This window comes from Cavia porcellus, unplaced genomic scaffold (assembly GCF_034190915.1).
Source record: "Cavia porcellus strain 051 isolate PalLab524CR breed Dunkin Hartley unplaced genomic scaffold, mCavPor4.1 scaffold_2, whole genome shotgun sequence".
Taxonomy (NCBI): Eukaryota; Metazoa; Chordata; class Mammalia; order Rodentia; family Caviidae; genus Cavia; species Cavia porcellus.
Genome location: NW_026947485.1, coordinates 30,336,064 through 30,354,919, shown reverse-complemented (window position 1 = coordinate 30,354,919; position 18,856 = coordinate 30,336,064). Strand labels below are relative to the sequence as shown.

At 38.5% G+C, this 18,856-nt stretch overlaps 1 protein-coding gene, 1 long non-coding RNA gene and 1 other non-coding gene across 5 annotated transcripts in view; all 3 read left to right on the top strand.

Annotated features, from left to right (window-relative positions):
• Jazf1 (JAZF zinc finger 1) overlaps nucleotides 1–18,856 on the top strand; it is a 326,310-nt gene that overhangs the window by 59,179 nt on the left and 248,275 nt on the right. The window lies entirely within an intron of this gene.
• LOC134473970 (uncharacterized) overlaps nucleotides 1–18,856 on the top strand; it is a 96,505-nt gene that overhangs the window by 58,574 nt on the left and 19,075 nt on the right. The window contains exon 2 of the long non-coding RNA XR_010044481.1: nucleotides 214–18,856. This exon is cut by the window's right edge and continues 19,075 nt beyond it. This is a non-coding gene — a long non-coding RNA (uncharacterized LOC134473970). The remainder of the gene's footprint in view (nucleotides 1–213) is intronic.
• On the top strand, nucleotides 1,921–2,028 carry LOC111756245 (U6 spliceosomal RNA). Its single transcript, XR_002790723.1, has one exon. It is a non-coding gene; the product is annotated as a U6 spliceosomal RNA (small nuclear RNA).

Below are 18,856 nucleotides of genomic sequence, written 5' to 3'. Positions count from 1 at the left end.
TGAGAGGCAGAAAAAATCAGATTAAGAGATAAGATTAAACACTGTCTCCTTATTACTATGTCCCAAATGTCTAAAACAGTGTCTGGCACATAATGGCTAATCAAGGAAGATTTTTGAATGAATAAAGTGATTAATGGCATAATTTCACACTGTTGTATAAGTAATGGGGAAACTATCATACATTTTTGATCATTTTTGAAAATTTCATGGCAGGTGCATGTACAGAAGATTGCAAAAGGAGGAATGAGAAACAAGAAAACATAAGCAATTATGAAGTAGTTCAGGAGGGTCTGAAGTAGGTGAGTACAGGAAACAGGGAAGGAGAGTTGAGGTAGTGTTACAGAGAGACTTGGTGAATGGGTACCTTAGTATATCAGGGAGGGTTGAGTCAAAAATGCCCAAAATCTAAGGTGTTAGGAGTCCAGGCAAGTTGGAAAATAACATATTGACACAAGCAGTGAGATAGGGTATGGTTGGAGGGGAGGGAAAACAGTAGTATTAATAGTTAATAGCTGTAGTAGTTGGTCTCAGAGGCATGTGTTTTATTTACTTTTCTTGTTCTAGGACAAATAACCCAGCACCCACAAATTAAGGAAGGAAAGGTTTATTGAGCTCACAGCTTTTAGAAGTTTCAGGGCATAGTCAGCTGGCTCCACAGCAGTTTGGCATAGCAGTAGGCATCACTGAGGAGATACAGTTCATGGTGAGCAAAGATAGCAAAACAAGCAAGCAAGGGGCCTTAAACTTACCTTTCCGTTACTTTTATGCTGTATCTAGGCTACTGGGAACTGATCCTTTGTTGTTTTTGCTCTCTCTAATTGGTCTCCAAACCATTCACTGGACGGATTTAGTAATCTCACACTCTTTTTTTTGTCTTTTTCATTTTTATCGGTACCAGGGATTGAACTCACGACCGCCTGCTTGCAAGGCAGGTGCTTATGCCGCTGAGTTAAATCCCCAGCCCCTAATCTCACACTCTTAATCCCAGCATCACACACTGTAAACTCAGCCATCTCTGAAAAAGCTCCACCTATCACTACATGAGGCTTTGGGAGCACATCTAGACATAAGCCATAACAATTTGGGTGTTATAAAGGCAAATTACCTCCATTAGGAACTTGCAAGCTGAGAAAAGATGAATTCGGGAGAGTTGTCCCAGGGCTGGAGAGCAGGTTTCTGAACAGTTGTCTGTGGGCACCCTTGAGAAGAGGCAGCTTCTTGAGGGTGGGAGTGATCAGGGAGATGGGGTGGTCTCTTGGTTTGCAGGGCTCTTGGCTTCCACTTTAACTCTTTCTTGGAGAAACGTCACAGAGATCTTGGGCTCTATGCGCCTTGTTCATGGCTGGGCCCTTTTACTCCAGGGCATTCTCTCTGCCCTCTTCCTCATTTTACTTCTTACTTACAATCGCTTTATTTTTATTTATATAATCTACCACCGTGTCTCCCCTGGGAAGTTTCTAGCATGTGTCTAATCCCTCAGCATACCCTATAGGGACTGATCCTTTGTTGTGTTTGAAGTATGCTACTCATTTCTCTCTGTCTCTTCTCTATCTCTGTCTGTCTGTCTGTCTCTCTCTTCTTACTCCCCCTTCTCCTCCTCCTCTTCCAGAGTCTCTCTCTCCCTGTCCTGTCCCTGACTTCAATCTCTCTCCCTCTCCCTCAGTTTTTCTCTCTCTCCTCCCTTCCCTTCTTCTCCCCTCCCATCTTTTCTCCTCTCAGAAACTGATCTGTAATAATTAAATTCAAAGCTTCAAGTAACAAGGAAATGTGTGTAATACATATCAAATAAAACTTGAAGGATTAAGAAAGGAGGTACAAAAGCATTTGCAATAGAACACTATAGCTTTCACATTTTTACTTTTAAAACTTCAGTCCATCTGAAAGTTTTAGTTGAAAAAATTGAGAGTATCAAATCTATTTGTGTTCGCTTCAGCAGCATATACACTAAAATCAGAACTATACAGACAAGATTGGCATGGCTCCCATGTAAGAAAAGACACAGAAGTTCATGAAATGTTCTGTATTTTTATTTATTTTCATGAAAAACTCAGAAACAAAAAACTTTTTTTTAGCTTTTCCAGCTGAGATGGATCATTTTCAGATTCAATTTCCTGTTTTCCCCTTCCTTTCTTTCTTTGTCATAATTCTTTGGAATACCACACTGGTGATCATATAAAATGAGCTTGAGTAAACCAGAATTCTGTCATCAATGAGAGTTTTGCCAGACCTTCATTGTCTTGTATTGCTTTCGTTTTAAACAAATTAATTGCAAAAGATAATTTAGTGACCTCAAATTGTACAATTCTGAATGGCAATTTGTGCCTGTGTATTTCTTCAAGTTAGGCATTTGCTTAAAAGATATTCATGGTGATGAATTCAGTTTCACAAAACTTGGCAGCTCCCACAAGTAATTGAATAGCATAAATTTTGTTTACCTCCGTAGTGTCTAGACTAGAGAATTAGAACCATGAGTTTATAAGATATATTTACACAAATAAAATAGTATTTAAAAAATGTGTTTCCAGGAGGCCAACAATGAAATTTTTGGTATGGCACTTGGCCAAGATATCCAGATAAATGGGAAGTTGGTCCTGTATCTCATGTCATTCAAATGAACTCCAGCTTGATCAGTTCACTTTAGATGTGAATGAAATATTCACAAAGTATTGTGAGAAAGAAAACAAATGGAAGGAGAAATCAGAAAGGAATTTAGAAAATGTCTGGTTTATTCCCATTTTATAATGACAATTGATCTTGTGTGTACATGTATGTGGTGCTGGGATCAAACCCAGACCCTTGCACATACTTGTGCAAGTACTCTACCACTAAGCTGAAAATGGATAGTTTTTAAAAGAATTTCAAAATGTGAATGTATATTTGGTTCCACTTAAAATTATCAAAGAAGAAAATATACATTAATTTCTTTACAACCTTGAAAAGAAGGGTTGTTAAAAGTGACTCAAAATCCAGAAACAATAAAAGAAGAAAATGATAAAGTTGATTAAATTCAAATAAAACATTTTTACCTGATTTTTTAAAAAACCATAAGCAAGTTCAAAGGACAAATGATAAGCAGAAAAAACTATTTTCAGTGGACAAAAGATTAATCTCTTTGTATAAAGAACTGCTACATATTAATAAGACAGACTTTACAGGATAATAGAAAAAAAGGCAAAGAACAGGAACCAATTATTCATAAAATAAGAAATGCATTGTCTTTTAACTTAAGAAAAAATTTTCACCCTTACGTAGAATATGAGAAATGCAAATTTAAACAATGCTGAAGTAGTACTTTTTGTTTTATCAGGTTGTCAAAAATTCTAAAGAGTGACAATATTGTTGACTAGATGTGGGAAAATTAGTGTTGTACTTCTTAAGGCAGCACAAAACGGCGCAACCCTTGTGAAGCCAGGTTGGCAGTATCTATCCTGATTACAAATGCAGTTACCCTTTGACCCAGCAATCTGGTGCTGACAGTTTTTCCTGCAGATACATCTGAATACATATAAAGTGACATACACAGGAGGTTTTCCATTAAACCATTGTTTGTAATAGAAAACATTGGAAACAATTCAAATATCCATTAGTGGAAGACTGACTAAATACACAACTCATCCATACAATGGAATGTTGTGCAGCATTTTTAAAGAGAACGTGGAAACTATATATATCTATCTGGAAATATCTGCAAGATGTGTTATTAAATGAAGTAAGCAAGAAATAAAAAATAGTATTCTACCCTTAATATAAAAAGAGTCAAAATTTGAGTTTACCTCTGCTGTATCTGCGTGGAGTAATACCAAATAAACACAAACAGAAGGAGGATGTCAGTAAAGGGGGTTCATGTAGCAGGTGGGTGGGGAGTGATATGGGTAGGGAAAGAGTAGACAGATGCAGGATGGGAGCAACACTGTGCATTGTATTCTGCTGGATTGTTTTTATTTTTAAGCCATGGAAATTAGTATCTACAAGTTTTTAGTTAATATTTTAAAATTTGCATTTCAGTCATAGTTTAACATATACAACAGCCAGAAAGATTTCCCTAAAACTTGTTCACCTTATGTTGGAACTGTTGACTACAACTTCCTCAGGGTGTCGCGGTTTTTCAAGACCTGTGCTGTCTGGTGTGGTAGACACTGGCCACATCAACGGAGAACTTAAAACACACCAGTCCCACTGAGATCTGCTGCTAGTGTGCCTGATTAGAAAGACTTAGTATGAAAAAAAATGTAAGGTACCACATTCATAGTTTTAAAGATATTAATTACATGTTAAGTGATAATAGTTTAGATTTCAGGATTTAAAATATATTTTTAAATTAATTTCTCTTGATATTTCCTATCCTAAATGTGGTTAGTAGAAAATTTTTAAATTATATATGTGGCTCAGCTCTGTGGCTTGTATTTTATTCCTTTTGCACAGCACTGATAGACTCCTGCCCATACTGGGCGTGTCTGCCAGAATCACTTTAAAAATACAACCTTAGCATGTTACTTTCCTGCCTTAAATCCTCCCTTGGCTCCTTGATGCCTTCAAGACCTTTGTAATAATCTGAGACCCTTCCTTTCCTCATCTCTGCCATTCCTCTTACACAGACATTGTTTGTCTTTACTCACTGGGCTGCAGGCCACTTCATAAAATGAATCTTTGAACACACTGTCTCTTCTCTTGGGAATGTCCCTTCAGCTCCCACTTCATTGCCTGGAAAACTACCCATCTTATAAGCCCAGTCCATGAGGACCTTTTGTTAGTTCTTTAATTCTCTTGTCCTGTACCCAGTCCTCCCCGTTTTTTGTTTTGTTCCAGTGCTGAAAATCAAATCCAGGGCCTCATGCATGCTATGCAAATACTCGGCCACTAAGCTACACCCTAGACCCTTGTCCCATTTTCTTGTATCATCTGCTAACCCTCTGCGTTCATGCACTTATTGTCTTAATATCATAGTTACCTTTTGAAGTGAATAGTAGTATAGTAGTCTATATGTACCAAGCTTGTCCTGTTCAAGGGAAGAACACATATTATATTCATTTTTCATATTTCCAGATCCTAGGAAAATGAAGTTGGTCATTCTCTGCCCAGGTTGCCTGGCTGGTATTTGTCTGGTCTATATATTAACGAAAGCCAGCTCAAAGCTGTAGGTCTTCCTTGGTTAAGAACAGACTTTTTTCGAATGTTCTAGCTTTACAGAGGCCAGCTTCCCACAGGCATAAGGTAGCAATTTGTAGAGATGTGAGTAGCACTATACTGCGTGAGATCTGGTTTTCAGGGCCATGTGCAGACTGAAAGATGAGGTATTTGTGTTCAGTTCAGAGAGCAGAATTCTCCAGGCTGGCTAGGTTCCTGTGTTTCTAGAAGGTAAAGGTGGCAGGTGGTTACCAGAAGGTGAAAGCGTCAGGGGAAGCTGTCCGGCTGCAGGATTCTGTGACCCGGAATAATGAAGTTCTCCATGGTCCGGTTGAGGGGCTTGCATGTCAGTGCCTATTCTGCGTGGAAAATTCTTCTTGCTTGTTAACCTTTCCCTGTGAGAAGCTCACAGCCTTCTCTTCTGCTTGTACAGAGTTGTTTTTGCTCAAAAGAAAAATGAAAAAAACAAAATATTTTATGATCCGTGAAACAAAGATTTTCAAAATGAAAACTAGGAACTTTGCAAAAACTTCCCCGAGGGTCGGTGCTTATATCCAAAATTTAGAAGCATTATTACCATTTTTCAGAATCTGTTTATTTCTTATATAGCGATTCAGTTATTTTCACCAGGCAAAGAGTTAGTTCATGTGTAACTCTCCTAGTCGACTGATTAAATAACTTTTTCTTTTGCAAAATATTAAGGGCCAGTAGTGAAGTAGAAAGTGCTAGAAAATGGGTCTGAGTCTAGGACTGCCACTGATCTATTGGTATGAGCGTTAGCACCTCTGTAAGCTTCATTATCAGTAAAATTAGGTTACAAGTGCATTCAAAGTCATAAACATTATAAGAGTGAGTGAACTCAGGCTCCTAGAACAGTGCCTGGCCAACATTAGGTTTTAGTTGGTAAGATTTGTAGTTGCAATGTGAGTATAGGTTTTCTTTTGCAGTTGTCGAATGTTGAAGGCCAGAGAGAAGTGTGTCGTCTCATAATGGAGATGACCTGCCATAATTTTTCAGTAGCCATTGTTCAGAGCCTCACAGCTATCCCCAGGAGGGAAGACAGGAGGGAATCGTCAGGTACATGGGCTGGAATGACTTTGCCATTAGTCAGTTCCATAAGGACTCACTCTGCCTCTTTAATCCTCTGTGTAAAATGAAGGTGGTACTCATCTCCATCTCTAAGCCCTGTCTGCGTAAAGCAACAGAAACAGCTTTGGTTCTACAACATTGCTTATAGCAGTGATGGCAAACCTTTTAGAGCTTTCAACGGTAGAAACATCCCGCTGCGGCATGCGGCCGTAGGCTCATCGCCACTGGCTTATAGGGTAACAGACAGCTCACTGGCATAGACTTGGAGCATCTGGAAACTGTGCCTCATGCTTCTGTCACCTCCCCACAGCCCAGCACCCATCCCTTTTTCCTTTGGGATTGTGTCCAGAGGCCCAGATCGTTTCCTTGAGCACCACTCCTGTGTTCACTCTCATCCTCCAGAAAACGACCTGGCTCTGTTCCTCACCAGCAACGTTTCATTTTCTCCAGGGGTTGGGATCTGCTCCTCATCATTCTTCTGACAAGGGAGAGTAATCATTTTTAAGAGGGAGATTATCAGTGGGCCTTTTTTAAAAAGTGAGTTTTGTGCTTGATACAAATTTTTCTGGACGTAGTGCTTTCTCCTCAGCGCGCCGGGTCTGTGCGGCGGCCCTTCTTCTGTGCCTCTTGGCCTGCTTCTGGCTTATCTGACTGTCAACCTGGAGGGGGCCCTGCTATCACTTTTGCTGGAGATGGATGAACACAGCATATTGTGTGCTTCAGGACCACATCATTTGAGCTAGCAATAATCAAGACTTGGGGTTAATTATCATTGTAATTTCATTGTTGCCATAATTGATCTTGTCTTAAAATGCTACTATGATATTTATTTTGTCATTTGATTAAAAATGAAAATAAAATATTTTTGATAATAAACTTTGAAGACAGATCCTACATTCAGTTCTTTTTCAAACCAGCTTTACAAACTTCAAGTGTGCCTTTATTAGTGTGGTAATTTGTCTGCATTATAATATTGCATCTTCAAAATGAAAGAAAATTGAAACAGTTCATCACCTCATTGAAGTGAAAATCAACATCTGATTTGAATAACGAGGTCTCCCCTACAAGTTTTGCTTCAGTGAATGAAGCTAAAGAACTGCCCTCCACTGTCATGTTAGTGACGTCCCGTGATTCTGGTGCCTCTGATCTTGCAGATGATCACTGTGACGCTTTTACTCTAATCCAGTAAGTTTACCTAAATCTTTTTGTATAATTTGCATGTATTTCATGTTGATTGTGCTTCTCTAGAGAACCCTACTCCACTGTTTTTTATTTTAAAATCAAAGGGAAATCCTGTATTACATGTTCTACCTCAGTAAAAAGCTTACTGGATGAATGAGTCAACAGATAAACCAATAATGATGTGAAACAAAACACTAACAAATAAAACCCTAAAAATGAGTCTCCAATGAAAAAGTAAAATATAGAAGCAAATAAGATCCCTTCTTCCTTCTGTCTGTCTGTCCACCCATCCCTGCTTCTTTCTCCCCTCCCTTCCCCTCTCTTCCCCTCCCCTATTACCATACTGGAGGTTGAACCCAGGACATTTTCACTGACATATAGCTCTAGCATTTTTCAAATTTTTATTTTGAGACAAGGTCTTACCAAATTGCTGAATTGCTCAGTTGCCCAGAGTAGGCTTAGATTTTAATCCTTCTGCTCATCCTTCTAGAGTTCTGGGATTATAGTGTGTGCCACCACACCCAATTAACCAGTCAGTATTCTCTGTTTCTTATTTCTGTTCCTTTAGCCATAATAAGGGTGCAGGGAGGCCTGTAGATTTGCAAGAAATACTTACTGCATTTAATTAGATTAGTGTTACTTTGTTAAATACAAAACAAGGGAATATCCTTTTATCTGTAAATACTTTGATACTCAGATTGTATCAACATGAAACAGACTAAGATTTGTCTATTAATCAGTGCCTTACCTTTCTTCAATCATAACTAGACATCCACTGCAACAAGGTCTCAGGAAATTGTGAACCAGATTGTAAGCATTTTTCCCACTTAAAAAAATGCCAGTTTTGTTTTCTACTGCTCGCTGCACAAGGCTAAGGGGAAAACAGAAAACTTTTTGATGAAATCTAAAATACTTTGTGGGCAAGGCTTTCAGATGGGATAATTGCAGGTAACTGAGCTACCGTTTCACTCTGAGGCCAGCCATGTGAGTCCCTCGCCATGGCTTCATCTTAGGACCAGGGAGCAGAAAGCACAGTCCTTTCTCACCTAATTTGCTAAGTTCTGTTATTCATCAGAGAATCTACCTTTTTAGTTGACTTTGTCTCTTAACCATGCTTCTTTTCAAATTCTGATTTTTAAGGAAGTGATGTTTCTTTTTTACTCATTAATGAGTATGACGTACAAGAGTCTCTTGATTTCTTGAGTAATATGTAATTTAAAATTTGCAGCTTTCTAGGTTTTTTCCTGATGATGTCTCATTAGGTACTATTTAAATTGACTTAGGTCATTTAGATTACAGGCCTTAGATTCGTGTCTCCTGGGTAGGTTGAGTTTGTCTTGACTTTTATGCCTACTTGGCCTTCCTCACACAGGCAAGATGAGGTCACCGCGTTCTACTGTTTTTTGTTAATTCTTGAACAGTTAGGCAGGGCGAGGGAGTGAGAAAAACCCCTGATTCAACCACCTGTTGACAGAATTTGAGTCCTAGTTCGTCACTCACTAGTGCATTAGTTAGGACAAATTAGTTTATTTGTACAAAATGAGTTAAATACTAGCTGTTTCACATTGTCGATAACTGACTGAGATGGTGTCATTGGAAGTGCTTAATGCTGTTATTGTTACAGATGCTTTTTCATGGGAAGCTGAGGGATGTACATGGAGGTAGTGCTTAGATCGTTATCAGAAAAATATTAGATACCAGAGTTCCTGAACAAGGGAAGGACTAGACCATTCTTTGTTAAAGTTATTTGAATTTTTCATTTTATTTTGCCCCACTTTTACCTTCAAGTCTTACCCAAAGGTCTTTGCCCACTCCATTGTCCTGAAATATTTCCCTTTTCTTAAAAAATTTTTTTTCATGTTTCAAGTCTTACATTTAAATCTGTATTCCATTTTGAGGCTTTTTTTGTATGTGGTAAGAGAGAGTGGTCTGGTTTCATTCTTCTGGATGTATATGTCTAACTTTCCCATCACTTTTTGTTGAAGAGACTTAGCATCCAGTGTTTCTGATATTTTGTCAAAGATAACTTGGCTATCGATGACTGGGTTTATTTCTAGGCTTTCTGTTTGTTCCACTGGCTTATATGTTGTTTTTATGCCCATGCTATGTTGTTTTGGTTACTGTGGTTCAGTAATATATTTTAAAGTCAGGTATTGTGATGCCTCTTGTATTGTTCTTTTTGCTCAGAATAATTTTGGCTATTTTGTGTTTCTTGTGCTTCCATAAATCTTAGGATTGCTTTTTTCTAGTTCTGTGATCAGTAGCATTGGTATTTTAATAGATTGTATTACATCTATAGATTGTTTTGGATTATATGGGCATTTATCAACCTTCAACTCACAAAAGATATAGGTCATGGATATCTCTCTCTCCTCTTCAATTTCTTTCATCAATGTTTTATAATGTATATTACAGAGATCTTTCGCCTCTGGTTAAATTTATTTGGACACCAAAGATATGAACTGTCATGCCACCAAAATGTAATCGCTTGGTGGTTCTTAGCTGGTAACTTGGAGGTTGAATATATTTAGGATTTCTGGAAAAGGTAAATTTGAAAAGAGACCACAGAGTTTATCTAATTAAGAAATTAACTGAGGCTGAGAATGACTGGGAACTAGAAAAAAGCAATGGTGAGCGTAGTGCCTGGTACAAAATCAATGGTGAGTGTTTGTTGAATGAATAAATGGATGCAATACAGAGAACTTGTAGCACTGAGGCTGTATTTCAGGTTAACAATCACTCCTGGAAAAGCCTGCCCTCTGGAAAAGAATAGTCTTCACTCGGCCCATTTGTTCTACAGAGTATGTTTCCCTGGCTCAGGAAATTGAGAGTGGCTCAGATAAGATGTTACATAAACACCTTTATTCTTATGTCACTTTGGTTTCATTGTAGGCCACTGTTTAATAAATCATAAAAATGTTTAGTTTCATCTTAGAATCTAAGAGTAGAACTCTGTCTGAATTCTTTGACAGTAAACTAAGTTAGATGTATGTATCCAATAAGAGTAATGATTACTTTACCTGTTCTTTCTCCTGAACCACTACAGAATGACATTCGGTTTTAATAAGGTTGTGACTTAGGTCATCATGTCTTTATTTCTTGGACCTTTGATTGACTACATTTTAACTTAACCTGTTGGTCTTCCATGTTGATCTCTGGCTTAGAGTGTAGAGTGTAATTTTTGATTTAAGCAGCAAACTGAGATAGACTCATTTCTTGGCCATTTCATGGTGCATATCATGACACACATGTCCAGTTTAGGTTCTGTCGGTGTGGACAGTGACTGCAGGTAGTAAGACATTCTCAGCCCTCCATAGCTCTTTGCTCTACTTCCTGTAACACCAACACCACCACATGGATTAATATTTGAATAGGATGTACCTGGTTTTAAAAGTACTCAGAATTGCTTCAGGAGACTGGTTGTAAAACTCTGTACATGGTGCCGAGTGCCTTAAGGTGCTTCACTCAATAATCACTGGAAACTTACTCTAGTGGGAGGTTTGGGAAGTTTGTGAATTGGTTGATGTTTGAGGCACAGATTAAAAAGTTTACCTGTACGACTGATTTAGATGACAGATTAATTTTAAGGTTTAAATGACAGATTAATTTTATGTTTGCAGTGTGAACCATTTGGAACTGCTCAAACTTTAGCTGCTTCTGCTGCAGTTATAAATTTGAAGTCAGCTTTGTTCTGTCTTCCAGGAGTAAAGCAACTGAGATATAATTGAAATAACTTTCTGAAGCTCAGGATCTGGCAGGAACTAAGGAAGTTCTGTAAGCTCTCAGATTCTTTCAGGCCCAGCCTTGTGTTCGTCCACTAGACCATGGGGCCTGTATGGTAGGTGAAAGTGTAAACATACAAACCGGTGTTTCTGAAGCCCGTGGAATTGCATGTCTCTTGTTCCTATATAGTACAGTGTTTCATAGTGGAGTGCATAATGTGCAGAGCTGAAAGAAGTATTTATATGCAGCCTGTCAGAGGTATGCTTGGTATGAAAACCATAAGTGATTTGCCTCACTGGTTTGTTTAAAATTCTCAAGCATATTGCTATATTAACATAGCCTTTTTTACTGACTCTCTTGTATATTGGGGGGTGAGCATGTGGTGAATGAAATAAATACACTGGAGTTGATCCTCATCAAGAAAAGCATATCATATTTGTGTGTGGCTGTGTTCCTTCTGCGTGGAAAAAGGCCTCGACATGTAATGAGTTACTAATGCATGTGAGACCCTGTGTCTCCCCAGAACCCCGTGTTGTCTTGTTGCTCTAGAGTTCTATATATTGCAGTGATGACATCCTGCAGTTGGTGCATTGACGCTGACCATGCCAGGTGTGCGAGAGGTTATTGGAAGAGTGGCTGTTGGAACATTAACTCCAGATTCCCTGACTTGTTGTGTGATGAAAATACTTTGTGAAGTTAAACCAGTATCAAAAGCAAGTGAAAAAATACAATTTTTGGAAGAAAAATCATGTGTGCAATACTAGGGAATTTCTTTATTTGCTATCCTTTGCCCTGATGTAAATGCACTCATTTTTCAGTAGTTCCCTATTCTGAAGTCAACTGGGAGACTGCATCCACAGTGAGGGTTCTTGGTAACTAGGGCAACCTGCATGTGGGCTTGCCCGTGTGCCATCTTTAAAACAATTTTCCTTCCCACCTGATCCTCCTTGGAAACATGTTGGGGCTGGGAGAGAGTTTTAATGCCGAATACAGTAACTGTCTTGCTTGTTTGTTTGTTTTGTATTAAATGAAGAAGATAAAAGCCTGGGTTGATAAGGATGAGAGATCAAATTCTCGTGTCATCACTCATATAAAGTGAAAAATACAACCTTGTTCTCTATACACTTGTGTGTTTCTTTCTCTCTGATTTAATCTCATTGTAGTGATATAAGACAAGCAAGCCAGGCTTGATATGTGGCCAGTAAGTGAAATCTAAATTTTCCAACTTTGGTATTTGGGTCTTTGATAAAATATGATTCAACAAGTTACTCCTTTCTTAAGGGACCTGAGGGTATAAGAAAAGAATTTCTCTTACGGAATCAAAAAGTGAGCTCCACAAAATTGCTTCACTCTCAAATCTGTATGTTTTCTCAGTAAAGCAGCTTGCTTCTGGGTTCAGGGACCTGAGATGCAGTTTTACCCACTTGAAGACTCTCTGTGTTCAGCTCAATTAGATTAATTTACCGTCCTCATTGGGATTCACAGTGTTTTGCAGTTTATCTGCAGTAACCACCTGTTGGTTATGCAAGCAAAGGTACTATTATTGGTCACTAAAGGCCATGGGTTCTTTTGAATGAATGGAGAACCTTAACCCTTTCTTTCTTTCTTTCTTTCTTTCTTTCTTTCTTTCTTTCTTTCTTTCTTTCTTTCTTTCTTTCTTTCTTTCTTTCTTTCTTTCTTTTTCTACCAGGTATTGAACTCACGGCCTCACACTTGCCACACAGGTGCTGTGCCACTGAACTATATTCCCGGCCCTAACCATCACTATTACAGATGAAATATGGGATATCAAATTGAGTTTTGTGAGACTTCTGTACTTTAAAGAGAATTGTCATTTGTCTTCTGTATCTATACCATCTTGGCTTGGTGTCTCCATAAGCAATTTGGGAGGTTCCATAACAGAACATATTATTTTCTGTATCTCTTGGAGTTATGGCTTACTTTCTCTTCTCTTGATTTCTAGATAGAGGTTATTCAGTGATTATCTTTTGGTAATTTGCATTGAAACGTAACCTGGGTGGGATATGGTTGTATCATCATGGCTGACCAGACGTCCAGGACAGAGTCCTCACCCTTTAACAGCCTTAGCATGAAGCAGTATTTCTGATACACAGTGAAGCAAGATCAAGAACCCTTTGGAATCTTCAGTGATCACAGCTAATCTCTTAATCTCTCTTTCTCCTCCCTTTTGTCCCTCTCCATCAGAAGACAAACAAGAAGCCCTAATTTTGATTAAGATAATTATTTATAGAGTTAGAAACTGAAGATGGTCTATGAATCTAATCCTTTCCAGAATCTTAGTGTTGCAGGAATTCTCAGTCACCAACCTTTGTGCTGAGGTAGATAAAGAGGGTGGTGGGGGACCACAGTTCAAAGCATGACTAATTCCGAGCATGACTGGCAGGCCTGGGACACATCTTCAATATAACAACAGTGGTAACAACAGGATTATCCACATGCAAATGCCAGGTTATTTTGCAGTTCTTTATTTCATGTTAGAGGTAAGGGCAAACCATTAAATTCTATTTACCAGTATGTTTATGTGTCTGCTGTGCCATTTTCTAGGTACTAGTTGGAAAGAACAAAATCAACATTTTCTACTTTTGCAGAGTTGATGTGTTAGCTGTGAAGACACTGTAAGTAAATGAAGTGAATGAGATACAAATGAGGTTAAAAAGTGAAACTACTGTAGAGAAATGTCAGACGAGGGAGAAGAAGGAAGGTGGGGGAGGTTTTTATGGTACTAATATTAGGATCAGAGTAGTTGCCTAAGTGAAAAAGTATTCATGAAATAACCTGAAGGAGGTGAGAGGGTGACCATCTCGGAGAACAGCACTCCTGGGAGAGTGACCTCTAGGACAGGGGACACTGAGGTGATAGCCTGCTTCATATGGTGTAATTGGAATGAGGCTGCTGGCTGTAGGAGGAGGAAGAGGGTGAGGGGAGACAGTGCTAGCACCATGACTGGGCATTTCCTCAAGGGAGATGCAGAGTCACTCCAGATTAGGCAGAAGAGTGACATGATGGGTGGATACTTTAATCGCATCTCTCTGGGTGCTGTGTTCAGAATACACTAACATGAACAAGGCTAGAAGCAGGGAAACTGATTGGAAGGATATTATAATAATCTAGTGACAAGACAGTGGTCCTGCCCTGGCAGTAACTGTGAAGGTGGTGAGGAATGGTAGAATTCTGGGTATATAATAGAGGTAAGGTCAACAGGTTTGAGTTTGAGGCATGAGAAAAAGAAGTCAAGGATGACTCTAGAAGTAGATCTCAGCAACTGGGAGAATTTGGTTATCATTCACAGAAAAGAGGCTGAGAAGCGAGAGTAGATTCTGGAGGGTGGTGGAAATCAAGGATCTTGGTTTTGGCTATGAGAATTTGAGGTGCTGTTAGACTTCAGAATAGTTGTCTGCAGCAGACAGTTGTTAGTTTTCAAGTCTGGAATTCAAGGGAGAGGTCAGGACTGAAGACAGGCACTTGGGAATGTTCAGGGTGTGGGTGGCATCAAAGCAATGGACTCATGTCTGAGAACCAGTAAAGGAAACTGAGAAGGTGTGCAGTAAGTGAAAAGGTAGCAGATGGTGCTGGAAGCTAAGCCAGAGTGTTCCAGTGAGCAGGGAGCAACGTCTCTGTGCAGTGTTGTGTAGGTGAAAAACAGTTGTATCAACTGGTCAGGAGTTCAAACCCGGAAGTGACTCCCAGGCCTGTGCCTGGGAAGTAGCTAGGCAGTGCGCAGTTAGGTTCCCTGTCGTTCCACCAGCAGAGTCCTGTGGCCATGCCTGCCTCTGTGCTCTGTGTTGCTTGTCATGGTGTGCTCTTTGCACTGGTGATGGATCTGTGAGTATTTTCCCTTGTTCAGTATAGTAGCAGCAACATCCCATATTTCCGTGATTTCGTTTGTCTGAAAAATGTTCATTTCTTATCTTCTATGTAGATGTTATAGAACATTATGTAGATGTGATAGAACAAAAGAAAAAAAAGGTTAAAACTATTAACAATAATCCCGTCACTCAGAAGTGACTATGCTCACAAATTGACATATAGCCTAAACTTTTTTCAGCCGTGTATGTAAATTCACTATTTTTTTCAAAATATGATTTTGAATATTTTAGAACCCTTTTAGCCAACAATAAATATTATGAAGATTTATCATTATGTACATATTTATATATTTATTTTATGAAAATCATGCCTGTGTATTTATAATACAGTATAGTTTACCAAGGACAGGGCAATAAATAACAGTCTATTCCCATGAGAATTAATCCCTAACTAGAACAATTAGTCCAGAAATATTGTTATATTAACACTACTATATTCACTGAGTCTCGGCACATAAGAGGCACTGTTGCCTAGGGTTTTAGTTATATAATGTCATTTAATTCTCACAGCAACCCTGGGAGGAAGATAGCATTATTATCTCTATTTCTGTAGGTGGGACCCTGGGAGATTAAGACCCTTTTTCTTGGTTATGATACTGTAGGTAGGTGTTAGACAGATACGGACTGAATAGGGCTCCACAGCCCATAGCATCCCTCGCTGTCCATTTCTTTCTTCGTACTGTATTTTTATGTTTGATCCCAAGCTAAACTTTCCCATCAGTTGCCTTCCTTTCCACAGTCTTCATAGGGCCAGCAGGCGGCCATAGTGGTGGCAAGTGCTAGGAACTGGGTTGTTGCTTTTTATTTATCTGTGGTTCATAAGACAGCATATAGAAAACTAGAGTTTTGTCCCTCTAGGTTTGCTTTGTTACAAATAAAAAGTTCTCTGTCTAAAAGGTGCCTGGCCATACTGATCCTCTTTGAGCTAAAAAAAACAAAAACAAAAACAAAAAAACAAGTAATTTTCCCTAAGTAGTTAACCTATGTGTTTGTTTCTTTACAGATTGTTGAATGCATTAGGTACACACTTTATGTAGGCTTAATATTTAAACATGTCAGTGCTTTTTGTGATTTCCTTTTAAAACTGCTGTATACCTTAATCTTTTTAGATATTCTTACATTAGGATAAACATAATACATAGCATATAACATGTAAGTAAGTAACATATAATACATGGCATAACTTTGTGCCTGTGATAGAGCTGTGTTTAACATGTAACATCTAGCAGTAGTTAAAAAGGTGAAAAGCTGAGTGAGTGACAGAAATACCAGATTCTTTGTGTTGGATTTGTGCTGTTTTTTTTTTTTTTTTTGAAACAAGGTCTTACTGTGTAGTTTGGACTGGCCTAAGCTCACGGTGATTCTCCTGCCTCAGCCTCCAGAGTATGACACCACACCGAGCTGAAGTCATTGTTTTTGAAATCACTGCTCTGGTATTTACAAAATCAGTATGTTACAGTGAGCGTTACAGTGAGCATAAGAAGGAACTCCTATATTTCTAATGCTTCTGTTATATGTAAGTAGAGAAACATGATTGATTACCTCAGTAAGAAACTAGATGAGCTTCAAAGCAATACTGTAAGTGAAAATTTCCATGCAAATGATGGTATTATTATCTTTTCAGGCACTCAATCATATGAAGTGCAAATAACTACTAGTACTGATTGTTAGATTAAATGAGAGTTTTGTCTTTATTGAAAAAGTGGATGAATGCTGTTATTGAACCTTCCAGTTTTTAATTCAGCATAAAAATAATGCTTAAATACTGCTACCTTAAACATGTTTCTTAGTGGACCTGTGACCACTGACTACAAAACTGGTTCAACTATTTCTCTGATTCTTTTCTTCTAATCAGACTTTTGCTTCTCAGAATATGGTAGACTTTGGAACTGTGCATTTTAGTGGTGATCTTGTGATTCTGTTTCTTTTTCTATTCTGAACTTATTCTTTAATTTTGTATCTAGAGTGAGGACAGTATGCAAGCACTGCTGTAGTAACTAGTTAATCTGAGCCTTTTCCTTAGACACTAATTGTGTGGATTATGGAACCTTACTATTTAGGGCAATAAATTAAACTTGTAGAATTATCCTTATCATTCATATTACTGTATTGAGACCTCACTTTATGTGTGTGAAAGCATTCATTCCTATCCATAAGGGGAAAAGTCATTCCATATGAATTATATCTTCTTAGTTATATGTACATAAATTCTGCGTGAACAAATAATAGTTTCAAAAATGAAACATTATTTCAGTTAATTATAGAAGTTCTGGGCAAGTTCGGAGATAATGATCTGAACCCAGAGTTCAGAGCTGGGAGTGTAACTCAGCAGTCAAGTGCTTGCCTAATGTATTTGAGGCCCTGGGTTCCATCTCAGATACACACACACACACACACACACACATTAAAATCATAAAACCTAGAGTTCATGTAAGGATTGTGGTTTATAAAACTACTCTATATACTGTTTTAGAAATATGGTTTATAGTTTATTTTGAGCTTGATTTATGAACAGAAGTATTAATTTCCTTTATTAAAGCTGAACGATTTCTCCCCTCATCTTTCCTCAGAACTTGTCTCTTTTTTCTTTTAATAAGTGGGGAGTATGGAACATACTGTCCATTTCTCTTCCTTCCAATGTTAGATTTCAGACTAATTAACAGAATAAAGCAAGCATCTTTCAAAAACTTGACTTTTAGTACTTGGATATATATCATCAGAGCCATTAAAAAGAACATGATGTTTAGTGTGTGTCTCCTCCCAGCAAGCAGAACCTTCCCGTGGCTGTTCCCAGTGTCCCCGGAGGCCAAATACAGCTCCCAGGACAAATCTTGTCCCTAGATAGCTTTTAAAAATACGTTAAAAAACTTGTCCATCTGACATAGTCCTCCTCTTTTTTGGTGACGTTCCAAAGCTTAGAAGAGTTAACCTTTCTAAAGTAGAATTTATTAGCTTAAAAAAAGTGTTTTAATCTTAGTGTAAGTTGTGAATAGACACTGAAAATTTCATAGAATTTTTTCCAGATAGCTTGAACACAGTCGTTTTTTGAATTTGTTTTGTTTGTTTGTTTGTTTTTATTAAGGCCTCAAACCCTTCAATGCTGAAATTTGGGAATAAGACTACAGAAAAGAGACCAGACATGGAACATTTGGGCAGTTATTGGTCAAGAAGTCAGCAGTAACAGCCTTCAGTCCTTATCCTGACTGTTGCTTATTAGAGAAAGGGAGAAGCTCATGGTTGCCTGCCACGGCCCTTGAGAGAAAGGACAATTAGTTAAGAACATTCTGTTTTGTTTTGTGAATAGTTCCAGAAGAGGAGTTTAGGCATGAGTGTGCTTCCCCTTATGGACTTTTCTGATGTACTCGAGGATAAGAGTACCCTCCTTGGAGTCTTTTCCTGGTGACAGGGTGACATGCTGTGTAGGGTATGCTCAGCATAGTGCCTGACACACTGTCACTGGACCAGAAGTGTCACTGTTGCCATTGTCATCATCATTAATCCCTATTACCGTCAGATGCTTAACTGTGAATCTAGCATTTTCTCATCCCCAGGGGGATGCATTGTGTTGTATCTCAGAAAGGCATCTAGTGAAAAGATACTCTTAAATAAAAAGGAAACACCGTCCCACTTTAAAACTTGTTTTACTTTCTATTAGGGAAGTCATATGTATTTATTCATGTCCTGTGATGTTGCTGAGCACCTGTGTTGAGCGAGGCACTTTGTTAGGTGCCGAAGATGTGAAGATGAGAAAGCAACCCTGCTTCCTACGCTTCATTCAGGCAGCTGGAGCAAAGCACTGAACCATCGCCTGCGCAGCTTTCACAGCAGACACTCACACCTCTGCAGGCTGG